Source organism: Macaca thibetana, chromosome 8 (assembly GCF_024542745.1).
Source record: "Macaca thibetana thibetana isolate TM-01 chromosome 8, ASM2454274v1, whole genome shotgun sequence".
Taxonomy (NCBI): domain Eukaryota; kingdom Metazoa; phylum Chordata; class Mammalia; order Primates; family Cercopithecidae; genus Macaca; species Macaca thibetana.
The window spans coordinates 125,761,710-125,786,342 of record NC_065585.1 but is presented as its reverse complement, the minus strand read 5'-3'; the positions used below and the strand labels follow the sequence as shown (position 1 = coordinate 125,786,342).

The window sequence follows — 24,633 nt, the reverse complement described above, 5'->3', positions numbered from 1 at the left end:
GAGGGTCACTTGAACTTGGGAGGTGGAGGTTGCAGTGAGCCAAGATCACACCATTGCACTCCAGCCTGGGCAACAGAGTGAGACCCTGTTTCAAAAAAAAGAGTGAGGCAGCAATGTACACACAAAGACAATAACTCATAAAGATAATTCTGATGTTAGATGAGGAAGCCACCATGCCCAGCCTGCTGCCTCATTCTTTACAGAACGAAGGAAGCAGTCATGACGTTATTCTTAATAATGTAGAACTATTTGTGAAATGCAGATGCAGTGAATGTTGATGCAGACAATACAATGCCCCTAAAATCATTTTACTAACATTCCCAAATTTATTCATGCTTTAGCACAAGAGTTGTACATTTCAGTAAAGAAAGGTGAAAGAAACTTCTTTAATCTGTAATGGAAGACCTTGTAGCAGAACAAAATTGCTACCAAGAAAGTTGGAAAGTAGATAAAATATAAGAAAAATATTTTTGTGACCTGGATTCACAAAGTCTGGGATGATGTTCTTACTCAACAACTATTTAAATTGGGATTCCCTGAAAGCAGAGCCTGAGACAAAGATTCGGATGCAAGTAGTTTATTTGGGAGGTGATTCCAGGGAGCATAATCAAATGAGATGGAACAGGGAGAAAAGCCAAAAAGTATCTAATGAGTGGGGTACACTCACAGACAACTAAAGTTCCAACCTACTGAAACCTCTGAGAGCCCCACATCAGAATTCTCCTCTCAGGTGGCAGGAGATCAAGAGTTGGTAGACATCCACCAGCCGCAGGCCCTTGGTGCTTGACGGTTGCTTCTGTAGTATTGATTCCACCTGTTGCAGTGTAATCCTTCCACCTGTGCTTTAACCCCCAGCTCCTCATTTCTTCTCTAGAGCTAGGTTGATTACCTTCCTCTTTTTCACTTTTGACTTTACCCTTTCCTTCCCCAGTCGTTTCCCCTTTTCACTCTATGAACAAGTCCAAGTCTATTAAACCCTAGAAAACTAAAACCTCTCTTATCCCTGCCTCTAGCAACTTTCCTATTTCTCTCCATTTCTACTAAGCTTATTTTTTTAAGACGACAATCCACACTCACTGATTCCACGGTCTGTCTTTCCATGAACTCCTCAATTAAAGCCAGTGACTTCTGACCCCTTTACTGCAATTGCAGCTGCTTACAATGACGCCACAAGACTCCTCATGGGAGTTTCTCACTGAATTCTCAGGCTGCTCCTTCTTCCTCAGAACTTCCTCCACAGGCTTTTATAAAACCCATCCCTCTTAGTTCTCTGGGTATCCTCCAAGTTTTCCATCTTTCCTTTATGGAGTATTCTTTCCTTTTTGGTTTATAGAATGTTAGTGTTTAACAACTCCCAAATATTTCATTCCAGCTATTACTTCTCTCTGTAACTCCAGAAGTGTTTGTCCAATAGCCTGCTAGCTCAGACTTAATTTATTATAGTCTCTTCTCTTCCCCTTCCCCTTCCCTCCCCTTGGGAAGAAAGGCTTGCCTTCGACAGAACATAGTGAGTTGGCAAAACCGCCACTTACTCCTACCCACTTCAAAATCTTGGGATTATCAGAGAACATTCCTCCTCCTCATCCTGCATTTCCAGTTAGTTAGTAAGTTCTGCTGATTCTACCTTCTGAATACTAAACTCTCCCCATCAGCCCGATTGCCGCTGCCACCTTAATTTATGTCTTCATCACCTTGGCATAATCTACTGGTTTCTCTTGGTTGATCAATCTACTTCCAGTTTCTGCCCAATGCAGACCATCTCCTACAGAGTATAAAACATTATCTTGATGCAAAGAAAGACATTACTTCTCTACTTAAAAGGCTTGGAAGTTTTCCTTCAAGTCAACAATCAACAAGCTATACTCTGATTTCTTTTATGTGGTGATCTAGCTAGTCCCAGTGTCAGTATCCAGAAGCAGCTCAGGCAGTCCCTATGGCTAAACTCATCGTGAGCCAGCCAACCTGGCATGGTGTGGGTGCTTTGAAATCAATGGTTAAAATCTGAGTGTGGGAATGGATCCTGAAACCTTGTAGTCCCAAGTCAGTATTGGCACAGAGCCTTCTCTGTAAACTTAAATAAGTGTCAACATTTAGAAATCACTTACCACGAGCCAGGTACTCTCTGAACACTTCCTACGTACTAACTCACGTAACCTCCAGAGTAGCCCTTTGAGACATATATTATTATTTTTAATTCCCATTTTCCCAATGAGGTGACTGAGACATAAAGAGAGCAAGCAACTTGCTTAACATCATATATGCCACGATTTGGCTTGAAGTAGACAGTTCTAGAAGCAGGGTCTTATCCATTTTCTATGGGCTTTGTTAGCTTTACACAGAGGCTGTGGGGTTCTCACCCTTAGAATATAATTCCAGCCTGTGCAGGGATCTAGATGAACCAGAGGTGAAGAGTGGAAGAAAGAAGCAGAGTGGAAGCCCAAGCCACAGAGGGCAACCTGAACTTGGAGCGTAACATCACCAGAATCTTTACCTCCGCATCTTCCCAATCCTCTACAGTTCTCTCATCCAGCACATACACAGACACGCACACGATCCATGAGAAGCTTTCACCAGATCAGAAGTGGAATTATTGCTGCCGAAGATAGCGATGGATGGCCCCAGACGACATGACAAAGCTTTTAAAAATGACAAAATGTTGGGAATGTAACAAACAACAAATGGGACCCTCCTAGAGAACTGGATGTGGTCTCTAATTCCTCCCTGCACTATGGGTTTGGACTGAAAACTGGCCCCTAAGAACTGAGTTAGCCATGCCCTGTTCTTCTCTTGAATATAACGGGAGGGGATGTCAGGAAAATGGAGATGTCTCTTCTCATAATATCTGCTAATCAGGATTGTTAAGGGCCTTGTGCAATTAATTTTAGCATTCAAAGAAGAAATAATTTCTTAGAACTCCATGGTGAGGAAATAGGTCGTACTCATTAGTGTAGTCACAGAGGAAGAACAGCGTTTAATAATAGGCCTGGCTGAAACAGGCCAGCAGTGAAACCAGGAGGGCAAAATTATTCTGTTAATGAAGAGTTAATGAAGAATTTGGAGTTTCCATAGGTAACCCAAGAAGAAAGGGGTGAAAAAGGAAGAGTGAATGAGATAAGAATGGGGAGGAGGATGTGGGGAAGGAATGCACCAAGATGCCAGGGAGCTGAGCAAGAGGCAGCCAGGGAGAAGTTCTGGGCTATGGCCAAGGATCTTTAAAGAGCAAGGATCTTTAAATAGTCAGTTTTGTTGTTGTTGTTGTTGTTGTTATTATACTTTAAGTTCTAGGGTACATGTGCACAACATGCAGGTTTGTTACATATGCATACATGTGCCATGTTGGTGTGCTGCACCCATTAACTCGTCATTTACATTAGGTATATCTCCTAATGCTCTCCATCCCCCCACTCCCTCCCCACAATAGGACCCGGTGTGTGATGTTTCCCTTCCTGTGTCCAAGTGATCTCATTGTTCAATTCCCACCTATGAGTGAGAATATGTGGTGTTTGGTTTTCTGTTCTTGCAATAGTTTGCTGAGAATGATGGTTTACAGCTGCATCCATGTCCCTACAAAGGATATGAACTCATTCTTTTTTATGGCTGCGTAGTATCCCATGGTGTATAGGTGCCACATCAAGGATCTAGAACTAGAAATACCATTTGACCCAGCCATCTCATTACTGGGTTTATACCCAAAGGATTATAAATCATGCTGCTATAAACACACATGCACATGTATGTTTATTGTGGCACTATTCACAATAGTAAATAGTCAGTTTTAAGGTGTTTGCTGCAGGCTAAATTCCTCTTCCTCTTCCCCTGCCTTCCATGGTTAACACTGAATCTTCAGTGACAATCTACTATGCAGAGATGCCTTGTATCCGCGGCATTTTGAGAAAAGGGAAAGTTGCTGTTGCTTTGGGAATGATGCGGAGTGGAGAAAAAGAGCAGCCAAAAGAGGCTAGTCTTGAGAGAAATCACAGTAAGTCAGTACAAGCAGGAACTAATAGAAAAACATTAACTCCAGAGATCCTGGAAGGTGCCAGCAAGGGAGGTTAGGTTTCCCACTGTAGATGTGATGGAAACATGGCTTCCCCACCAACTTCGAGGCTTTAGAGCATTCAGGTAACTGACACTTGTACTGTGTAAGTAAAGTGGGTATGTGTCTTCCAACAATTTACATGTGAAATAACTGTCACTCTGTTTTCTAATTGAATTTCAAGGCTCCATTCCATGGGCTGAGGGAAATCTAATTCTCCACTCATTTCAGCATGAAATCAAACAATTTAGAGTCTGTCTCCAGTCTGGGGGTTGCATATGATTTCTGGGGTTTGGGGTGGTGTGAAGTTGGTATAATGTCACTACAACTGTCTATTCTTGCTCTAGTCACTGGGACACTCAGCCTCAGGGACTACACAGATTGCTGCTGCACCTTCCCCCTCTTCCTTTTCAGCAATGTGAGGGAAAACATCACATTCTTTTGATTTCCCACCAATTCATCCTCTTTCCACCCAGGCAAATTGTGAGGAGTGGGAGCTGCTCTGATTTTAATCTTTTTCATCTGTTGTTTCTAGTATTGCTGGCTGTGGCAATCCTCGGAGGAAATGCATGCCTACCTCTAGTGTGAATGGGGAAAAACAAAATCCAGGATATAAGAAAATATATGGTACAGTGGCTGGGCACGGTGGCTCGCGCCTGTAATCCCAAGACTTTGGGAGGCCGAGGTGGATGGATCACATGATCAAGATATCGAGATCATCCTGGCCAACACTGTGAAATCCTGTCTCTTCTAAAAATAGAAAAATTAGCTGGGCATGGTGGTGCACGCCGGTAGTCCCAGCTACTCGGGAGGCTGAGGGAGGAGAATTGCTTGAACCTGGGAGGCAGAGGTTGCAGTGAGCTGTGATTGTGCCATTGCACCCCAGCCTGGTGACAGAGTGAGAGTCTGTCAAGAAAAGAAAGAAAGGAAGTAAGAAAGAAAGAAGGAAGGAAGGAAGGAAGGAAGGGAGGGAGGGAGGGAGGGAAGGAAGGAAGGAAGGAAGGAAGGAAGGAAGGAAGGAAGGAAGGAAGGAAGGAAAGAAAGAAAGAAAGAAAGAAAGAAAGAAAGAAAGAAAGAAAGAAAGAAAGAAAAGGAAAGAAAGAAAGAAAGAAAGAAAGAAAGGAAGAAAGAAAGAAAGGAAGGTAGGAAAGAAAGAAAATATATGGCACAAACTAACACCTACAAATATCATTCAATTTCACTGGCTGGCTTTATACCCTCCCTTTCTATTAGTTCAAAATAGTACTCATAAAATAACTATCCTGTAAAGGAACTGCATTTTCTTCCATTGCTAATTTCTCCTCTTACCTAACATTGATTATCTAAGAACTTAAGTGTTTAGTGCTCTACATCAGAGGTCAGCAAACTATTGTACCGCCCGCTGTCTAAACTGGACCCACGGTCCATTTTCATATTTTTAAGTAGTTGAAAAAAATCACAAAAAGATCAATATCTTGTGACCTGTGAAAATTACATAAAATCTAAATTTCAGTGTCTACAAATAGTTTAATTGGAATATAGGCATGCTCATTTGTTTATATACTGTCCGTAGCTGCTTCCGTTCTATAACCGCAGAGTTGAGAAGTTGCAACAGACTGTATAGCATACAATGCTGAAAATATTTAATATCTGGTCTTTTACAGGAAACGTTTGGTCGACCTTGTAGGGGAACCAGCCCGCTACACCACACGGGGGTTCTCCCCTTCCTGGTGGAGACGAGGGAATGAGAAAAGAAATAAAGACAAAGACACAAAGTTCAAGAGTTAATAAAAGTGGGTCTAGGGGTCCATCGCAACGCAGAAACTGCGAAGGTCCTGAGCTCCGGATTCCACTGATGTTTATTGAGTACAATTCCTCTGATCCTATCGGCTGAGGGGGCAGATGGTGGGCTGATCATAGGATGACCATGGGGAGAGGTGGCAGGGGGGTAGTGTGCGTCATCAGCAAGTTAATATTATTTACTATTCCACTATGTAAGCTAATACTCTATGTTTAACTTACAGATAATCATCAGAGTCCAACTAAGTAATTAAAGTAAAAATAAATCTTATTGTATGATGAAGAATCCCTTTTAAAACTCCAGTTATTACATGAATAGAGGGAGAAGCCTCCCAAGGCCTGTTAAGAGTAACTGGAATCCAAACGCCCCCTCGCACTCGGACCAGCAAAATGCTATTCCTCATATCAAAAGAAGAATCAATACAAGTAAACAGATGGCAGTTGTCACAAGTAATGTTTTGAGAGTCCAGTAAAATATGAGTTTTCCAACAACTAACGTGTAAGGAGGTTTAACACAACTTTGAAGAGGAATAGACTGATTAGACTGAAGAAGCATGGTAAACAGTAGCTTATTACCTCTTGTTCCACATAATGCTTCCCCTTTCTACACTCTCATTCGCCATAAGCAACTTCCACAAATCTGGATATTCTGGACCCATGACTGGACTAATTATCTTTGCCTGGGGAGGAGCATTACCTTTATCTTCCCATTTCAATGGATATACTCATTGCAATCTTCTAACTAAAGTGGGGGGATTATTGGGACTTTCTCTATGATCTCTAATGAAGGAATCCTCAGCACACCCAGCATTTTGTCCGGTGCAATTTCTAGCCAAGGATCCTTTGGCGGCCCAATCTATAATTGTTCCATAAGAATCATTTTGCAAAGCTACTGCACCATCTGCTACACAACCCTCCCAAGTAAGAATCTCTAGTTTTTCTGACCATTTTGGATTTCTTTTAGGACCAGCCAGTCCGTTAGGTTTGTAATTTTTGACTTTTAAATTTGACCGAAAATAACCACCCCCATAAGTTTTTACAGTCATGATAGGTCGGAAAGACATTCCACTCACTACGTGATAACTAGGTTGGGAACGATTATGAGGAGGTACATAAATCATCCACCTTTGTATTTGCGATGGTAAACATTCAGGAGCAATTCCTAAACAAATTGGAGCATATTCATACCTCACTGTTACATTCATCAACACGCCCTCCTCCTCAGGCTGTGCAGGACAGCGATCATCAGCCGGCCCAGGCATGCAAATACTATCATTTGTATAAACTTCAATAGGGGAATGCATCCAAGTAACTGGCCTAATTAAAGGAGGAAGTGGAACATAAGCCAGTATGTAAAATTTTGTTCAGCCCAGACAGCGGGGAGACTTACCGCAGTGGTAATTACCATCAAGGCAGCCAAGATCATATTACCCGGGGTAATTGCCAGTTGTTTCTCCTTTAGGCTGTCCTCTGCCATTTGAGTCAGCTTCTTTATCTGTCCTCATGTCGGTGGTGTAGCCTGGCGAGTCTTCTCCGTCTTCTGTTGTTTCTCTGAGACGCTCAGCTTCGCCATCTTTCTCAGCTCCGGAAAGGACAGGTCGGAGGGACCAGTCTTCCTCCTCTTTCGATTCTTCCCTTTCTTCTGTCCGGTCGGTGTAGGGTTCATTGTTGAATTTCAAACGTCTATTGGGTATCTAAGTGGATGTTTGATTGTCTCTTGGTGAAACACAAGTAAAACCCCTGCCCCAGGTGATAATTTATCCTAAATCCCCAGGTGATAATTTAGCCTAAATCCCCAGGTGATAATTTATCCTAATTCCCAACTTTTAGTTCTGGTATCCTTCCACCAGATCGTTTTTCCTTCATGTAAATTAACTTTCTGTCCAGAAAAGTGTTGTTCAGCTGCTGTGGAGACCTGATCTCTGGAAATGTTAAAAAAATTTAGAGTCAAAAGGGCTAATTGTAACTGCCTATGGGGTGTGGTATACTCCTTACTACTTCCCCCTTCCTTTTGTTTTTCTAACTGTGTCTTAAGAGTCCGATTAGCCCTTTCTACTATGGCCTGACCTTGGGAGTTATAAGGTATTCCTGTAGTGTGTACAATTTTCCATTGCTGAACAAAACTTTCAAAAGTTTTACTGCAATATCCTTGTCCACTGTCCGTTTTCATTTTCTGTGGCACACTCATGACTGCAAAACAAGATCATAAATGTCATTTTACATGAGCTGTACTTTCTCCGGTTCGGCATGTAGCCCAGATAAACGGAGAGAAAGTATCAACAGTAACATGCACAAGAGAAAGTTTTCGGAATGATGGGACATGAGTCACATCCATTTGCCAAAGAGCATTTGGTTTAAGTCCCCAAGGATTGACTCCAGGTTCTTGAGTAGGTAGCTGTAGCACCTAGCATTGTGGACAATGTTGCACTATGTTTTTAGCTTGTTTCCAGGTCAATGAAATCCAGCAGCATTTACCTGAGTTAAGGAATGGAATTCTTGAGCCTCTGCTAAAACAGGTGTCACTAATAAATCTGCTTGATTATTTAATTGGGTTAAAGGTCCTGGTAAATTTGTGCGAGCTCGAATATGTGTAATATAAAAAGGAAAATTTCGAACTCTAACTGCTTGTTGAAGTGAACTAAACAAAACATTTAGCTGATCATCAGAAATATATTTTATTAAAGCTGTTTTTACCATTTTTGTCACCTGAACTACATAGGCACAGTCAGAGACAATATTAACAGGTTGATCAAAATCTTCCAATACAGATATAACTGCTGGTAGCTCAGCTCTTTGTGCAAAATGAAAGTGGGTTTGAATAACCTCTTCTTCTGGTCCTGTATAAGCTGCTTTTCCATTCTGAGAGCCATCAGTAAAGACAGTTACAGCTCACTCCAAGGAGATAGAGCTGGTTATTTTAGGTAAAATCCAGGTAGTCAATTTTAGGACCTGAAAAATTTTTGTTTTAGGGTAATGATTATCTATGTGGCCAGCAAAATCAGCTAAATGACTGCCATTCTGATTAATTTATAAAGGCTCGTCGAACCTGTGCTTTGTTTAAAGGAACTACAATTTTATCTGGATCAGTGCCAGTGAGTCTATTCTTAATCGGGCTTGGCCTATAAGAATAGCTATTTTAAATTGAAAAAGTCCTAGTCATACTGTGGGGTAAAAAAGACCATTCAACCAAGTCGGCATCTTGAATAATCACTCCTGTAGGAGAATAGAGAGTAGGAACACCAAGAGCTGTAATGGAACACTGGGATCTATTCTACTGACTTGAGCACTTTGAACTGTTTCCTCAATTATTCTTAACTCTTCAGTTGTCGCAGGCGTCAGAGTTCTTTTGCTATGTAAATTTCGATCCCCTCTCAGCAAAGCAAACAAGTTAGTCATTGCATAAGTGGGGATTCCTAAGGTTGGCCTTATCCAGTTAATGTCTTCTCATAATTTTTGAAAATCATTTAAAGTTTTTAAGGACTCCTTACAAATTTCTACCTTTTGAGGTGTAAATGTTCACTCCTCCACCTTCATTCCTAGGTATGATAGGGTGTGGTAGTTTGGATTTTATGTGGTACTATAGCAAGACCTGTAAGCCCCACCATTTCTTGTAACATAGAAAAACATTTGATTAGTCTGTCCCTGTTTGTAGCAGCACATAAAATGTCATCAACATAATGAATAATATAACAACGAGGAAACTGATCCCGGACAGGCTGAATGATCTTCCCAACGAAAGTTTGACAAATCGTAGGACTCTTTAACATTCCTTGGGGTAAAACTTTCCACTGATACCCAGTAGCTGGCTCCTTATTATTTATAGCAGGTATTGTAAATGCAAATTTTTCAAAGTCCTGCAGATCCAAAGGAATAGTGAAAAACCATCTTTCAAATCAATTATTACCATTGGCCATTCTCTTGGAATCATGGCCAGGGATGGCAACCCTGGTTGGAGAGCCGCCATCAGTTGAATGACTGCATTAACCGCTCGTAGGTTGGTCAACATGCACCATCTATTGGATTTTTTCTGAATTACAAAAACTGGGAATTCCATGGTGAGAAAGAAGGTTCAATATGTCCTTTGTCTAACTGCTCTTTTGCTAGTGAATGTAATGCCTCCAGTTTTTGCTGAGGAAGCAGTTTTTACTGATCAACCAACCCAGGATTTTGAGTTTTCCATTTCAATGGGATGGGCTTTGGAGGCTCAACAGTGACCACACCTAAAAAGGGTACCCAATTCCTCTTCCGTCAAATTTAACTGAGGCTTCAATTGGCTGAGTTATTCCATCCTCACTCTTTCCTAATCTTTTTCCAGGAGTATACCCCATCTTAGTCATCACGCTTTGACTCTCTGAACTGTAAATCGTAGAGGGAATGGTGACTTCTGTACCCCACTGTTGTAACAATCTTTTCCCCACAAATTAATGGGAATGGCATTAATCATAGGTTGAATGGTGCCTTCCTGTCCATCTGGTCCTAAACAGTGTAAAATTGTAACACTCTGATAAACCTCAGATGCCGTGCCTATTCCAATTAAAGCCATAGAAGCTCTCTGTTTGGGCCATGTTTTTGGCCACTGATCCATGGCTATAATAGAAATATCAGCGCCTGTATCGACAAGTCCTTCAAAATGTTTTCCCTGAATCGTCATTGTGCACAAAGGTCTATTTTCAGAAACCTGATTTACCCAATAAGTTGCTTTTCCTTTGCTATCAGTGCTGCCGAAACCACTTTCTCTTTTTACTGTACTTTCTCCTACTTAGGTAATAACAGCAATTAGATAATAAGGTAATAACAACAAGTGAGCAATTTTATTTCCCGGGTTTGCACTCCAAGGCATACTAGAACTAATAACCAACTGAATTTCTCCCACGAAATCTGAATCGATCACTATAGTACGAATTTGAATTCCTTTTAAATTTAGACTAGATCTCCCTAAAACAAGTCCAACTGTTACCTCAGATAAAGGTCCAAATACTCCAGTGGGCACCTTTTGAGGTGGTTCCCCTGGAAGTAGAGACACAGCTCTGGTGCAACATAAATCTAAACCGGCGTTCCCTGTTGTAGCTGACACCAATTGTGTTACTGTGGTGGTTGGGCTAAAGGTATTTGTGTCACTGGAGGGATTAAAGGCACTGGTACCGACTGAGGGACAAACTGCTGGAGAGGGAATGCCCCTGTTTGGAGTGGGGCCTGAGGCTGGCCCCTCTTCCCATTTCCCGATTGGGGCTGCAACGGTTGGCCATTTTTATCAAATTTGGAGTGACACTGTTTAGCCCAGTGTTTACCCTTCTGGCACCTGGGACATAAGCCAGGTGGCTCCTTTGTTTGATTAGATCTAGATTGTTTGATTTGTTCTTACATTCCTTTTTTGTATGTCCAAACTGACCACAGTTATAACAATTGCCTGAAAAGTTTTTCACTGGGCCTCCCACCTTTAATCCTGCCATGGCTTGAGCCATTATCATAGCCTTATGCATGATTCCACTAATTCCATCACATGCCCTGATATACTCATTGGTTATATCAGTTCCCACCGGAAACTTTCCTTTCACAAGGCAAATAGCTGATTGCCATTCAGGGTTGGGATTTTCATAAGCCAGTAATTCTACAATCACCTTCCTGGCACTTTCATCTGTAAGAGCCTTCTGAGCTGCATCTTGAAGACGAGCAATAAAATCAGGATATGGTTCTTTTGAGCCTTGTCTGATAGAATTAAAAGAGGATTTAAATAGTTCCCGGGTCCTGAATTTTTTTGCATGCCCTCAAGCAACAACTGTGAATTTGTTCACTGGCATCATCCTGAAGCAGTAGTTGCTGTTGTACAGTTTCCTATTGGCCCCCAACTCCCAACAGTTGTTCAAGTGAAATGGCAACAACAGGATTAGCAGCACGGTTTTTTCTATCTTGATTTTGAGCCTCATCGGTTCACCAAGTTCTAAATTGAAGACATTGTGAGGGCGAAAGAGTGGCTTTTGCTACAATCTCCCAATCGTCCGGGGCCATTTGCTTCTCCTAAGTCACTGAGTGTAAAAGTGACCAGACAAAAGGCGAATTGGGACCATACTGACCAACAGCTGCTTTGAGATCTGTAAGCAGTTTGAAAGAATATGGTTCCCATACCACCTGATGGGCACCACCCTGCTGCTGTGGGGGTTGCAAAACTACTGGAAACTGCCGGGCATCGGAATCTCCAGCTGCCCTAGCCTGCCGATAACCATTTGTAATGGTGATTCATTGACATTAGGTGGCAGTGCAGCCTTTTGCTGTTCTGGTGCTGCAAAATGTGTTCTTGATTCCTGAGCCCCTAATTTACCCATTCGTGAAACAGGGTAAATTTGAGATTCAAACCTCCAAGGTTCCGGGTTACATTGCCTTATTGGAGGCGGCCATTCCAGACGATCTCAATGAGGAGCCGAAGACTCCTCAAGGCCCTTCTTTGTTTTAAACATATTGGCATAAATAGCTTCTCTATTTTAGGAGCAGCTGGAGGTCCCACATGCTCCTCAAAAGAAATTAAGTCATCTCCAGGTTTGTCTGTACTTTCCACAAAATCTTCTTCACTATCCTCTCCTCCTTCGTCTTCCTTTATATTTATATTGGCAGCAGCACCGCCTTCCTCCACTGGAATTCTTTCTGCTGGAGGATAAACCTCGTTTTCCATTTGAAACGGTTCCAAGGCTGCTTTAACGATAGCACAGTCTGACCAGACCGTTAGAGGAATACGTTTTCCTTCCTTATGAACTTGTTTTAAGGCAATTCCAACCTGTTCCCAATCTTTTAAATCCACGGGACCTTGTTCAGGAAACCAAGATACTGCTCTACTGTATGAAACAGAGTAATCAAGTTTTCTGTGCTAGCCTTTATTTTCCCCGTCTTTAAGAGGAGTTTGATAAAGTGTAAGTAAGCAGAGTGCTTACTTTCCGATTGTCACACGGTGTCCCTGGAATACTCCGAGTGCACAGGCTTACCGCAAGACCGACCACACGTTCTTGGCAGTCCCTCCACAGACTGGTCTCCGCAATGACTACGCTCAGGCGTAACTTCACCTGGGTACAAGAAGCCCACGTTGGGCACCAAAGATGTAGGGGAACCAGCCCGCTACACCACACGCGGGCTCTCCCCTTCCCGGTGGAGATGAGGGAATGAGAAGAAATAAAGATAAAGACACAAAGTTCAAGGGTTAACAAAAGTGGGTCTAGGGGTCCATCGCAACGCGGAAACTGCGAAGGGCCTGAGCTCTGGATTCCCCTGATGTTTATTGAGTACAATTCCTCTGATCCTATCGGCTGAGGGTGGGCAGATGGTGGGCTGATCATAAGGTGACCATGGGGAGAGGTGGCAGGGGGGTAGCGTGCGTCATCAGCAAGTTAATATTATTTACTATTCCACTATGTGAGCTAATACTCTATGTTTAACTTACAGATAATCATCAGAGTCCAACTAAGCAGTTAACAGAACAGAACAGAACAGGACGTGAAAGCAGACAGCCCGTCAGACCACAGGCCTGTGCATCAAAGGGGCGGTCCACTCCCAAGCACCATCAGCAGAGCAGCAGAGCTCTCCGCCTCTGGGAAGGAGCGGGAGATACACAAGACTTCCTCCTTATCTCTACCGCTGAGGACTTCTCCTCTTTTACAAGCAGCCTCCTGCAGTTCCCTTCTGGGGAACGGATCAGGGGTCGCTTCCCTTCCCAAGAGACCTTTGTTCAGGGACTCAAGCGGGAGGCTGAGCAATAAGCAAGCTTTCTTGCTTAGAGGCTCCACACACTTCCGGCGGTTGGTTGTTCCACTCAGTGGTCAGTCAAGGAAGCTCACCGCCTGATTCTTATATTGTTGGACTAAGCACAAGCTATTCTTATGGTTCATGACTATATTAATAAAGCACTATTCTAAAGCATATATTGTTATTCCTTAAACAGGCACACTGTAGGCCGGTCCTTGACCACCTGGTCCCACATCCAGGCCCTTTTTTAACCCACAAACCTCTCCTCAATACCAGTGTGTTTCACCCACTGTCAGGGTTTTACTTGTTTCCTTATCTAGACTGGGGAGAGTCTTGGATAGACCGGCCTGCCATCCAACATCCTTGGTTTTTAGCCCTTGAGATTATTTAGTTTTTCTGGTAAAGAGAGGGCATTCTCTCTTACCTGGTTAATCTGAATTCACACATGTTTTGCTAGTTCTTCCCTGACTTTGGGATCTTTCTCATGGAAGGAGAAATGCAACGTGGAATCCTTTTTATAGTAAAATAAAATGTATAAGGCCGAGGTGGGTGGATCACGAGGTCAGGAGATCGAGACCATCCTGGCTAACACGGTGAGACTCTGTTTCTGCTAAAAATACAAAAAATTAGCCGGGTGTTGTGGCACGTGCCTGTAATCTCAGCTACTTGGGAGGCTGAGGCAGGAGAATCACTTGAACCCGGAAGGCAGAGGTTGTAGTGAGCTGAGATTGTGCCACTGCACTCCAGCTTGGGCAACAGAGTGAGACTACATCTCAAAAAAAAAAAAAATTATAATATATACAGCTGTAGCTTTCCTACATAATGCCATGAATTTAATGTGGATCATTGCAACCCCAATCATGCCGCATACTCCTCTGCTAGTCCATATGGATGCATATTGCCAATCTAGTTGTCACCTGCAGCTCTCCTTATTTCTGTGAATAAAAACTTATTTGACCCAGAAACCATCTTTTATAAAGTCACTCCACATTATCCCCTATAACCACGACAATTGTGAGTCCTTATTTCATATCATTTTGTTTTGACTAACAGCGTTTTTAAAGTAAAAGCTGAGGTTTAATTTTCATGCCTTTCTAACATTTTTCCTATGAATTGGGAAACAAAATCCATATCAGCCCATATTTCCATATTTTTGGAACTCCTTCACCTAATTATCCAATTTTTCTACTTAATTACCAACATATATCTAGTTATCTAGTTCTGGTTTAACTGTTTTGGTATAGGGTTGGTTGGAAACAAGGAAAAAGATATAGATTATTTTCCTCGTAGTTTTTAAGAATTGTTACTCATATCTCTTTGTTTAAACCTCTCCAACTTGGTGTGTCTTGGGAAGGAAGCAGTTTACTCAAGATTTTACTACATGATTGCAGCTTTGACCACATTTTCAGTGAATAGAGAAGACGGTATAAAAACCTACATACAAGAAAAATACAGAAAGAATCAGGTACTAATCACAACTCTGTAGAAGTAAAGCCATGTTACAACTGATGAAATATAACTACAGATGAAACTGTCAGAATCACAAGGGTTATATTTATTAAATGAGTGACTTTTGAAAGAAAAGAACATAAACTGGTTATGAAGGAAGGGGCAGTTTAGACTGTTATAAACGTTAATATTGTATGTCGACAGCAGTAATTAGATATTTTTAAATCTAATAATAAAGAATCCAAACTAGGCAGTAATGAGAGATGTTCTGGTAATTAGATATAGGGGAAACAGAGCAAGGCAAAAAGAGCCTTGAAACATTACTTATGCATGTGGATTTGATAGAATTAGTTGATATAATTATATAATGGCTGGTTCATTAGATTATATACATCAACCTTTAAGTTTCTGAGCAAAAGAGTTATGGAAAAAAATTTCCCTTCCCAGACTCCAGAGGATGCTTGGCAATCAATGCCAGGAGACATTTTTGGTTTTTACAATGGGCAGGGGTTTGCTCTAGGTAAACAGTGTGTAGAGGCCAGGGATGTTGCTAAACCTCCTGGAATGCACAGGACCGACCCCATAACAAGAATCACCCAGCCCAAACTGTCAATAGTACCAAGGTTAAGAAACTCTGCGCTAGATTAAAAGGTAGAGAAATTAACAGTGCTAAAATTTAACCAAAAGGTGTAAGAACTGGGTCAGAGGCCTCCAATGAGTCCTTCGTTTGGCATGACCAATCTCTTCTTCCATTAAGTTACCCAGAAAGCCAAGTCATATTTTTAAGGAATATTCAAAAATTAATTTTACATTCTGCTTTTAATAAATTTGGGGTTTATACCCATTAAAATGGATGAATCGCAGAAACACAATGTTGAATGAAAAAAGCAAGTCAAGCAAAAATATATTCAGTATGATATCATCTATATAAAGCTTGAAAACAAGCAAAATCAAACGTATTATTTAGGGATATCCATAGTCATATGAATAAAATGAAGGAATTACATTGAATTCCGGATAGTATTTACGTCTGCAAAGAAGAAGAAACAGTTTGAAGAAAATGCGGCAGGGAGTAGTCCTTAAACATCTTGATTAAGTTCTTTTTTTTTTTTTTTTTTTTTGACATGAAGTCTTGCTCTGTCACCAGACTGGAGTGCAGTGGCACAATCTCCGTTCACTGCAACCTCTGCCTCCCAGGCTCAAGTGATATTGCCCTGCCTCAGCCTCACTGGGATTACAGGTTTGCCCCACCATGTCAGGCTAATTTTTGTAGTTGTAGTAGAGGCGGGGTTTCACCATGTTGCCTTGTCTCAAACTCCTGACCTCAAATGATCCAACTGTCTCGGGCTCCCAAAGTGCTGGGATTACACGCATGAGCCACCTTGCCCGGACACATTTTGATTAAATTCTATTCAAGGTTAGTTTGTGGGTTCTTGAGTGTTTCGCTCATTATTATACTTTATGTATGTATGTATGTATTTGTGTATGTATGTAGAAACAGTCTCCTTAAGTTCCTCAGGCTGCTCTGGAGCTACTGGCCTCAAGTGATCTTCCAGCTTCAGCTTCCCAAGTAGCTAGGATTACAGGCGTATAATGCACCCGGTTGTCAATATTGTACTATAGAGTTTACATGTATGTTATATATTCTTTTGGCTGTATCAAAAAATCACATAATAAAAACAAATAACATCCAGTTATAAAGCAGTGTAGTGTCCCTGAAGATCTTCCCTTTAAGTTCTATCACCATCTGCAGGTTAAAATTAGGTATTGCAGAAAACTTGCTTTTCAAAGGATAAAAAGTACAAAAGGCTCGGTTTCTGTTACAGACATGCTTACAATCCATCTGTGGAGAAGGAGCCTAAAGATTAAAGAGATAAACAATATAGCGCCAAGTTTTTGGCTTTTTTTTTTGAGACAGAGTCTCGCTCAGGCCAGAGTGCAATGGCATGACCTGGGTTCACCGCTACCTTCGCCTCCCAGGTTCAAGCAATTCTCCTGCCTCAGCCTCCTGAGTAGCTGGGATTACAGTCACATGCCACCACGCCTGGCTAATTTTTGTATTTTTAGTAGAGACGGGGTTGCACTATGTTGGTCAGGCTGGTCTCGAACTCCTGACCTCAAGATCTGCCCGCCTCAGCCTCCCAAAGTGCTGGGATTACAGGCGTGAGCCACCGTGCCCGGCTGTGTTATCTTGTAAGTACCACCTGGTTAGTACCACCTACCACATATCAAGAAACAGAAATAGTATTTTCACATCTTAACAACTGATTTAGTTTACATTAATAAAAATTTAACTCCCTTACTTTATTCATCCTGCTACTACCTCAGGCCAAGCCTTCATTACTTCATGACAGGTTGGCACCTGTTCTCCTTGTCTTCTCTTCCTAGTCTTTCCAAAACATTGCCACTAGATTGAAGTCTTCAAATAACCATTTCATTACAGCACTGCCCTCTTCCAAAGTCTCAAATGGTTTCACACTACTTGAAGAACAAAGCCCAAACTCTTTAGATAAGTAGTTGACTTTCTATAGTTTGGCCCCAACCTGCTAATAAACCTTGCCTTCTCCCACCTCCCCATCACTTACCATATGTAAATCCTCTACATCAGCCAGTCTGCTTGTTGTCCATCGCTTATTCTGGATGTGTGGTCTGTGTTCTTGGTATATCCCACTTCCTTGAACATCATTCTGCGATTTGGAACTTCCACCCCCTGCATATTTAATACATGTGTTAGGTTGTTCTCTTGAATGTGGAAAACTGAAATGCAGTTTCAGTGTTTATCTCTTAGAGGCCATTCTTCTGTTTCCTATCTACATTTCCACAGACTGCTGCCCCTAATTTCATCTTCCCTATAAATCCTAGAGCTATCATTATCTCTGAGACAGAACACCCCTATTTTAAAAATCTAAATCACTAAAGCAGTCAGTGTCTACATCATATGTTTGGCATAGTGACACTCTATTAATACTAAATTGACTCATTTTGATAAAGTTTGTTTCTAAAAATAGATGTTAAATTTCTGAAAGCCAGGGATAATTTTGTCGCTTTCTGGTTTTTTTTTTTTCCTTTGTAGGAGAACTACAAAGATCAGGAATGCTCATATTTGAGTTTGAGAACCTTTTTCAATGTAAATATTTCTCAAATTTCTCCTACCTCCTAACAAACAATAGTACTGACATTCTGGGGCTTCATACATTCAGAAAACATAATGACTAGTAGATATTATAGTTTCATGCTTTCGAATTTATTAGAATTATTTTAATGGTAACAGCTTCTACATTTCAACGTAAATATTTCTCAGATTCCTCCTACCTCCTAACAAACAATAGTATTGACATTCTGGGGCTTCATAAATTCAGAAAACATAATGACTAGTAGGTATTATAATTTCACGCTTTTGAATTTATTAGAATTGTTTTAATGATAACAGTTTCTACATATGTTTAATAATAATACATATGTATAAGACAAAATAACGATGATAGCTAATATTTTGGGCCTCAACATACACTAGTGTTTTCATATGCATTTTATTTAATTAAAAAAAATCTTTAAGGAATCAGGCAGATCTCCTTTTAAATCTAGGCTCTACCACTTGTAGGTGCTAAAAGTGTGATTTATATAACCTTTCATTGCTAAAACAGGTCAGATGCAGAACCAGCCTCTTCAGGGTAGCTGTCAGGATTAAGAAAATCACAACAACCGAAGGGCTTTACATTGTGCCTGGCATAAAATAAACTCTAAGAACATTCTTTAAAAAATCCCTTCAGGGTAGACAGTATTATTCCTTCTCCCTCATTTCATACACGGCGCAATTAAGGCTCAGAAAGGCATGTCGCTTGTCCAGGATCCTGGAGTGGTGGAATTAGGATGGGGCATTCTGGACTACAATAAACACCTGAGCGTTTAGCTGCTCTGTGTTCTGAGCTGCCACAGCACTTTTTTTTACAACACGAAATTTATTTACATCACACTCCACTTTTCCGTCCTTTACTAAAATGAGCTCTTCAACGGCAGGGACTATATTTTTGCTACCTCAGTACTTAACGATACACGCACAGAATATGAGGAAACAGTGTCTGACAAACGAGTATTAGTGCAAACGATCAATGCACTCACTACTGAACCTACGGTGGCAAATTGCAGTGGGTTAGAAGAGCTTTATCTGAATTGTGTACCGAGATGCGGATCTACTGTTTTGGGAACAATTTGTTTTTGTTGTTGAGACCCAGAAAGCAATTCCTCTTTTCACCTTTATTTTGCTTAAAAAGTTATCCCGTAATTTTAAACTGCGTAAAACTAGAAGAATGCCCTTGCGCTCAACTAAAACTGACACGTGTTTTAACTTTCCAGTCAGGTACATTGAAGGCCTTGTCACTTTATTGATTTTTGTTTGTTTTTTAAAGACAGGATCTGCCAATTGACTAATCTTAATAGAGCTGTAACAGGAGAGTATACATAAAAAGATAATTCAGAGAAAATTTACTGAAATTAAGTTTGGATTAAAATCATCTGGCTCTTTTAAGGAAAAAGGACATTAACCAAAACTAGCATTAAATATCAACAATATTTATGATTCTCCCACTCAGTAGTACATATGACGTTTGGCAAATTGTTTAACTTCCGTGGATCAATCCCCTCATATGTAAAATCAAGAGGCTGGACTACATTGTAAGTGTCCTTCTGTTTCCACCTCTTCGTGACCGGGTTGTGGGTGAGGAAGGAGCAGAAGAGCGATCCCGCTCTTGGCTCCTTCTTCCGGCACGGCCAGAGCTGACACCCCCACGAAAAAACTGCACCGCGCCTCGGCTCTTTCTCCACTGGTTGAGGGACCAATCCACTTCCGCATAGGCCTAGGGCCCCACGTTCCGCGATCAGCGCCGGCAGCGCACAGCATCCTGGGATCTGTAGTCCTCCACCTGTGGTTGGCAGGCGTTTAGCACACGGGGTCTAGGTGGCATTCTGGGATACGTAGTTCCTGGACGTGGGGGGCGGATTCGTTCGTTTAATCTGTTTTCGACTTAAAGAGCCAGAAGCGACACCATAGACTCCAGCGGGTCACATGACTCCAGTCTAGCGTGTAGAGCGCACTGCGGCTCCCGCCCGGGCGAGTTCTCGCCCCCGCGCGGCCGTTGCCGAGGAGACGGCGCATGTTCCGCCGCGCGTTGCCCTCTCTGCAGTCCCCCCGCCCCTCTTCTCCCACCACAATGAGAGCCTAAGATGGCGGTGGCTGCGGCGGTTGGCGCTGCGTAGCTGAGGTCGAAAAGGCGGCCATTGGGGCCAAGGCAGCCAGGAAACGTGTGGGCCTCTCTGCTGCGGTCTCCAAGGGCTGACCGCTGCCGGTGGCGGGTCGTGGGGGCTGACCGCCGCTCCGCCCTTGACGGGAGAGGCTGCTGCTTGTAGAGGTAATGCCTGCGCGTCCCCAGCCCTTGGCAACCGAGGGCGGCGCGCCCCAGGGGCGGGAGAGTAACGGCTCCGGGACACTTGGCCCTGTTGGGTCTGGCCACGGGCCCACGCCTCCTCGCTAGGCTCTCGGGTCTTCCTGCCCTGGGCTTCCTGTGCCCGAGGCGGACAGTCCGCCCCCTCCCTCAGGACCGACCGCCGGAATCCCCGGGTGAGCACCTCGGGACGCGTTGGTGACTGCAGGACCCCCTTCTTGCCTCCTCGCCCCTCTTGCTGGCCCTGCCGGGTAGGCCGCCCCGCGTCCCAGTGGCTCCGGGAATGCCCCTTGCGGGCGGAGGAAGCGGAGCAGGGGCTCTGGTTTGGGTGCCAGGGGAACCGGGTCGAGTTCTCAGAGAAACAGGCCTTGGTGGCCATAGTTCATCCCCGCGTTCCCTCCTGTTTTATTCTGTGGAGCTCTCGGTGTCCAGAGTTGGGGTGCAGAAGGGCGGATGAGGAGCGACGCGACTCTGAAGAGTTGCAGTTGGGTTTTGAGCTGCAGGATTTCCGCCGTCTCGGTGCTGTAGGAGCCGAGGGGCCGGGGGAGGCGTTCCTGGGAATGTTAATGTAGTTACTATTGCCCCTTTTTTCTCCTTTCCTGCAGATCTAGTTAGAATTGGGCCTAGAACCGGGAAAGAGTAAATGCCAAGTGGGACTGGGGGAAACGTTGCTTGGTTTGCAGAAACTGACGTTTGGGGATTAGGCCACGCCAGGGAGGCTGGGCGCGCCAACTTTGCATCCCTCAGACCACTCCCCAGGAACTCGCCTGGTTTATTTTATTTTATTTTTTTGGCCGGGCTGAGGTCTGTATTGTGTGTCTTACGGGTGAATGTTCGTGTTTGGGCGCTGGAAGAAGCGGGCTTTCTGGGCGCCCCTACCACCCCCGTCCCATAACTGCTTTCCAGACTCCACCTGCTGGTGTTCTCTGGTTACGGGAGTGGGTGTTGCAGAGCCTCGGGTGCACCTGCTCCTTTCTTTCCCTAGCACCTTCCTGGTGAGGGCCACTGAACACCAATATAATGCAGAGTTTTTGAATTGAAGGTAAACCTAGTATTTATGTAGTGAAAAGGTTATTTTATTGTGAAGTACAATAGCTTTTAAAAGAGCATTTTAAAATCATCGGATATATGATTCTTAAATAGTTTGAGTAAGAGTAAGGTTCTTAAATAGTTTGAGTAACAGGAAGCTCGATCAATCAAAGGAGTAAACTTTGGTATAGACTATTAAAGGATAATTAGGGCTAACCATCTTTGTTATACTGTTCCGAAGTAGATACTACTTTGCTGTTTGGTAGGATTTTAGAAGTTTGGAGGATTTAAGCATTAATGCATATCACACTATTTTCCAAAAGAATTCAGGTAACTTTAAAATATGGATAAATTATATTTGTTCCCTTCTTTTGATCTTTCTAAACCTATTTTAGACCAAAACTGTCGTATTTGTTATTCTATATTTCGTAGTGTAAGTAATTTACTTAAGTGATACATATTTTTAATCCTAAGCAGGAAACAGCTTTGAAGTGTGGAGCAGGAAAGGAGCAGTTTCTGAGCTGCAAAAACTAGTTTCTAAACAGGTAATTTGACATTATCATCTGTATTATCCTTTGTATTAGAGTTGAAGACGACTTTATGGTGGACACTGCTATCAAAATAACAGTGCATGACTGAGGACCGTCTCTGCTTAGTAAACAAACATTCTGGGTTCACCGCCCTGTTTGCTCTGCTTTTCGACATGCTGCTTTGGCCTGCCCGTATGTCTTTGTTAGGAAAGGCCGTGTCATTCCTAATTATTAAGTACTAGAATGGTTTATGCAGTACCGTTTGAAATTTATTTGTTTTCTCAGAATTTTTTAACCTGTTTGAATTTGTCCTGTAACTGAATAGCCTCTCTTACCAAATCCATTTAATCTCGGGTTCTCTTCTACAACATTCCTATTAATTGGCTGTTCATGAACTCTACTTTTTGAACTTGTTATACCTTGGCCGAAGTTTAGTTGTTTGAAATTACTTTATTATTCTTTTTTATACTTCAATCTCCCTTTCCTGGTACAAAATTACTTTAAACATTACTTTTAGTGCATAGTCACATGCAAGTGACATAAAGGTATTCTCTGTCCAGTAGAATAAAGTCAGTGCTGTAGAATGTAAGTTTACTAGGAGAAGTTAAATAATTGTTTGCAAAGGACAGTTTGGAAAAATGACTAAAAGATAATTAGAAGTTTGTTAAAAGCTTTTTAGAAATAATATCTCTTCATAAAAAACTTCAGAAAGAAATAAGCTACATTTAATTCTACTGTTAAAATTTTAAGAAAGTTCATTTTGAAAATTTTGTAGAAATCGGCTGGACTTGGTGGCTTACGCCTATAATCCCAGCACTTTGGGAGGCTGAGGTGGGCGAATGAGGAGATCAGGAGATTGAAACTATCTTGACTAACATGGTGAAACCCCGTCTCTACTAAAAATACAAAAAAGATTAGCCGGGCGTGATGGCAGGCGCCTGTAGTCCCAGCTACTCTGGAGGCAGAGGCAGGAAAATGGCGTGAACCTGGGAGGGGGAGGTTGCAGTGAGCTCACATTGTGCCACTGCGCTCCAGCCTGGACGACAGAGCGAGACTCCATCTTAAAAAAAAAAAAAAAAATTTGGTAGAAATTAATATATATTCTTACTTTCCACAAAAGCAGACAGATTTTTATTTTATAGCTCTCCTGTGAGGATATGAAATGAGACTTATGAGAAAGTACAAATAGGTAGTTGACGGGTATCTTATTTATACTTCTCAGTGGGTTTTTTTTAAATTGGAAGACTAACAAAACAAGGCAAGAAAAATGGAACTCAAGGGAAAGGTCACATGTGAGTGTGTATGAGAGTTAATACTAGAGTGATTGCTGTATGGTGGGCTTTAGTAAAATAAACAATAATTATAAAATTAGTTATAAAATTTTCCTTTTAGCACATTGGGGAAGATGATGGATAAGAGGAATAAAAATAAAGGGTAATTGAGTTAAATTGGAAAACCCGGGTTTTTTCAATAGGAGATTTGGCCATTTTCTTCTGAAGGAGGAAAGTGGATTTGAGACTTGGAGAAAGTAGTAAGGCTGTGAGATTCACAGTAGAGAACTAAGAAGGCAACCGGAGATACATAGCAGTACTTTCATTTTTACAGATTTGATTGAGTGCCTTGCAGCGTGCTGTGTAATAGCTACAGTACTAGAGATACAGCAGTGTGCAAAACAGACAGGGTGCCTTACCTCATGGAGTAAACTTACATTTTAAAAGTATATGTGTTATGTGGAGTGTAGCATCCCTTAATAGTGATCACAGTTAATGCCATTTTATGACTATTTTCCCACTTTTTGACAGCTTAAGAATAGTAGCAGAGAAAACAGATGGTGGGGTTTAACCAGAATTGAGTTGACACAATAGGCAAGTAGGTGAGGAAGTGAAGGTTGCTAGCTAGCAAGGCTTTTTTGGAATGACTTACTTGGGTTTGGGTTTGAGTAAGGAATCAAGGGATTGGTGGATTTAGGGAGAGAGAAATGATTAAGGGGCTGTTAGTATTCAGGAAGGCTAAGAGCAGTTTCAGCAGGAATAAAGTGAGAGAAGTAGAATGCAAAAACTTATGATCAGAAAGAGGAACTTCAGAAGTTCAGGATCCCGAACAAATGATCAGTTCAGTATTGGAATAGAGAAGATGAGATGGGTATTGGAATTGAGGCCAGAGTCTTAGAAAAGTCATTGCAAGTGTTTAGGTCATGAAAGCAAGGAATGAAGTAGAGTGTGAAACCATGAGCCAGTTACTGTCAGGAAAATTACAAGAATGTCTTGGATAGATATTTTCAGAGGGGACTATGAGTAATTTAATGCCGTTTGAGAAAAAAATAATTTTTTTCTTTACTGATTACTTTGGGTTTTTTTCTTTTTTGGAGACAGAGTCTTGCTCTGTTGTCCAGGCTGGAGTGCAGTGGTGCCATCTTGGCTCACTACAACCCCCTCCTCCTGAGTTCAAGCAATTGATTCTCCTTACTCAGTCTTCCAAACAGCTGGGATTACAGGTGTGCCCCACCACACATGGCTAATATTTGCATTTTTAATAGAGACAGGGTTTCGCCACGTTGACCAGGCGAATCAAGTGATCCGCCCGCCTTGGCTTCCCAAAGTTCTGGAATCACAGGCATGAGCCACTGCATCTGGCCTGATTATTCGAT

The 24,633-nt window shown here is 42.1% G+C and overlaps 2 protein-coding genes across 2 annotated transcripts in view; one reads left to right on the top strand and one right to left on the bottom strand.

Moving 5' to 3' along the window:
- FGL1 (fibrinogen like 1) overlaps positions 1 to 7,304 on the bottom strand; it is a 54,366-nt gene extending 47,062 nt beyond the window's left edge. The window contains exon 1 of the mRNA XM_050802147.1: positions 7,206 to 7,304. The gene's annotated coding sequence lies outside the window, so the exon portion shown is untranslated. The remainder of the gene's footprint in view (positions 1 to 7,205) is intronic.
- A 12,867-nt stretch (positions 7,305 to 20,171) lies between these two features.
- The window catches only part of PCM1 (pericentriolar material 1), a 106,951-nt gene continuing 102,489 nt past the window's right edge, over positions 20,172 to 24,633 (top strand). The window contains 2 exon segments of the mRNA XM_050802146.1: positions 20,172 to 20,394; positions 21,934 to 22,001. The gene's annotated coding sequence lies outside the window, so the exon portion shown is untranslated.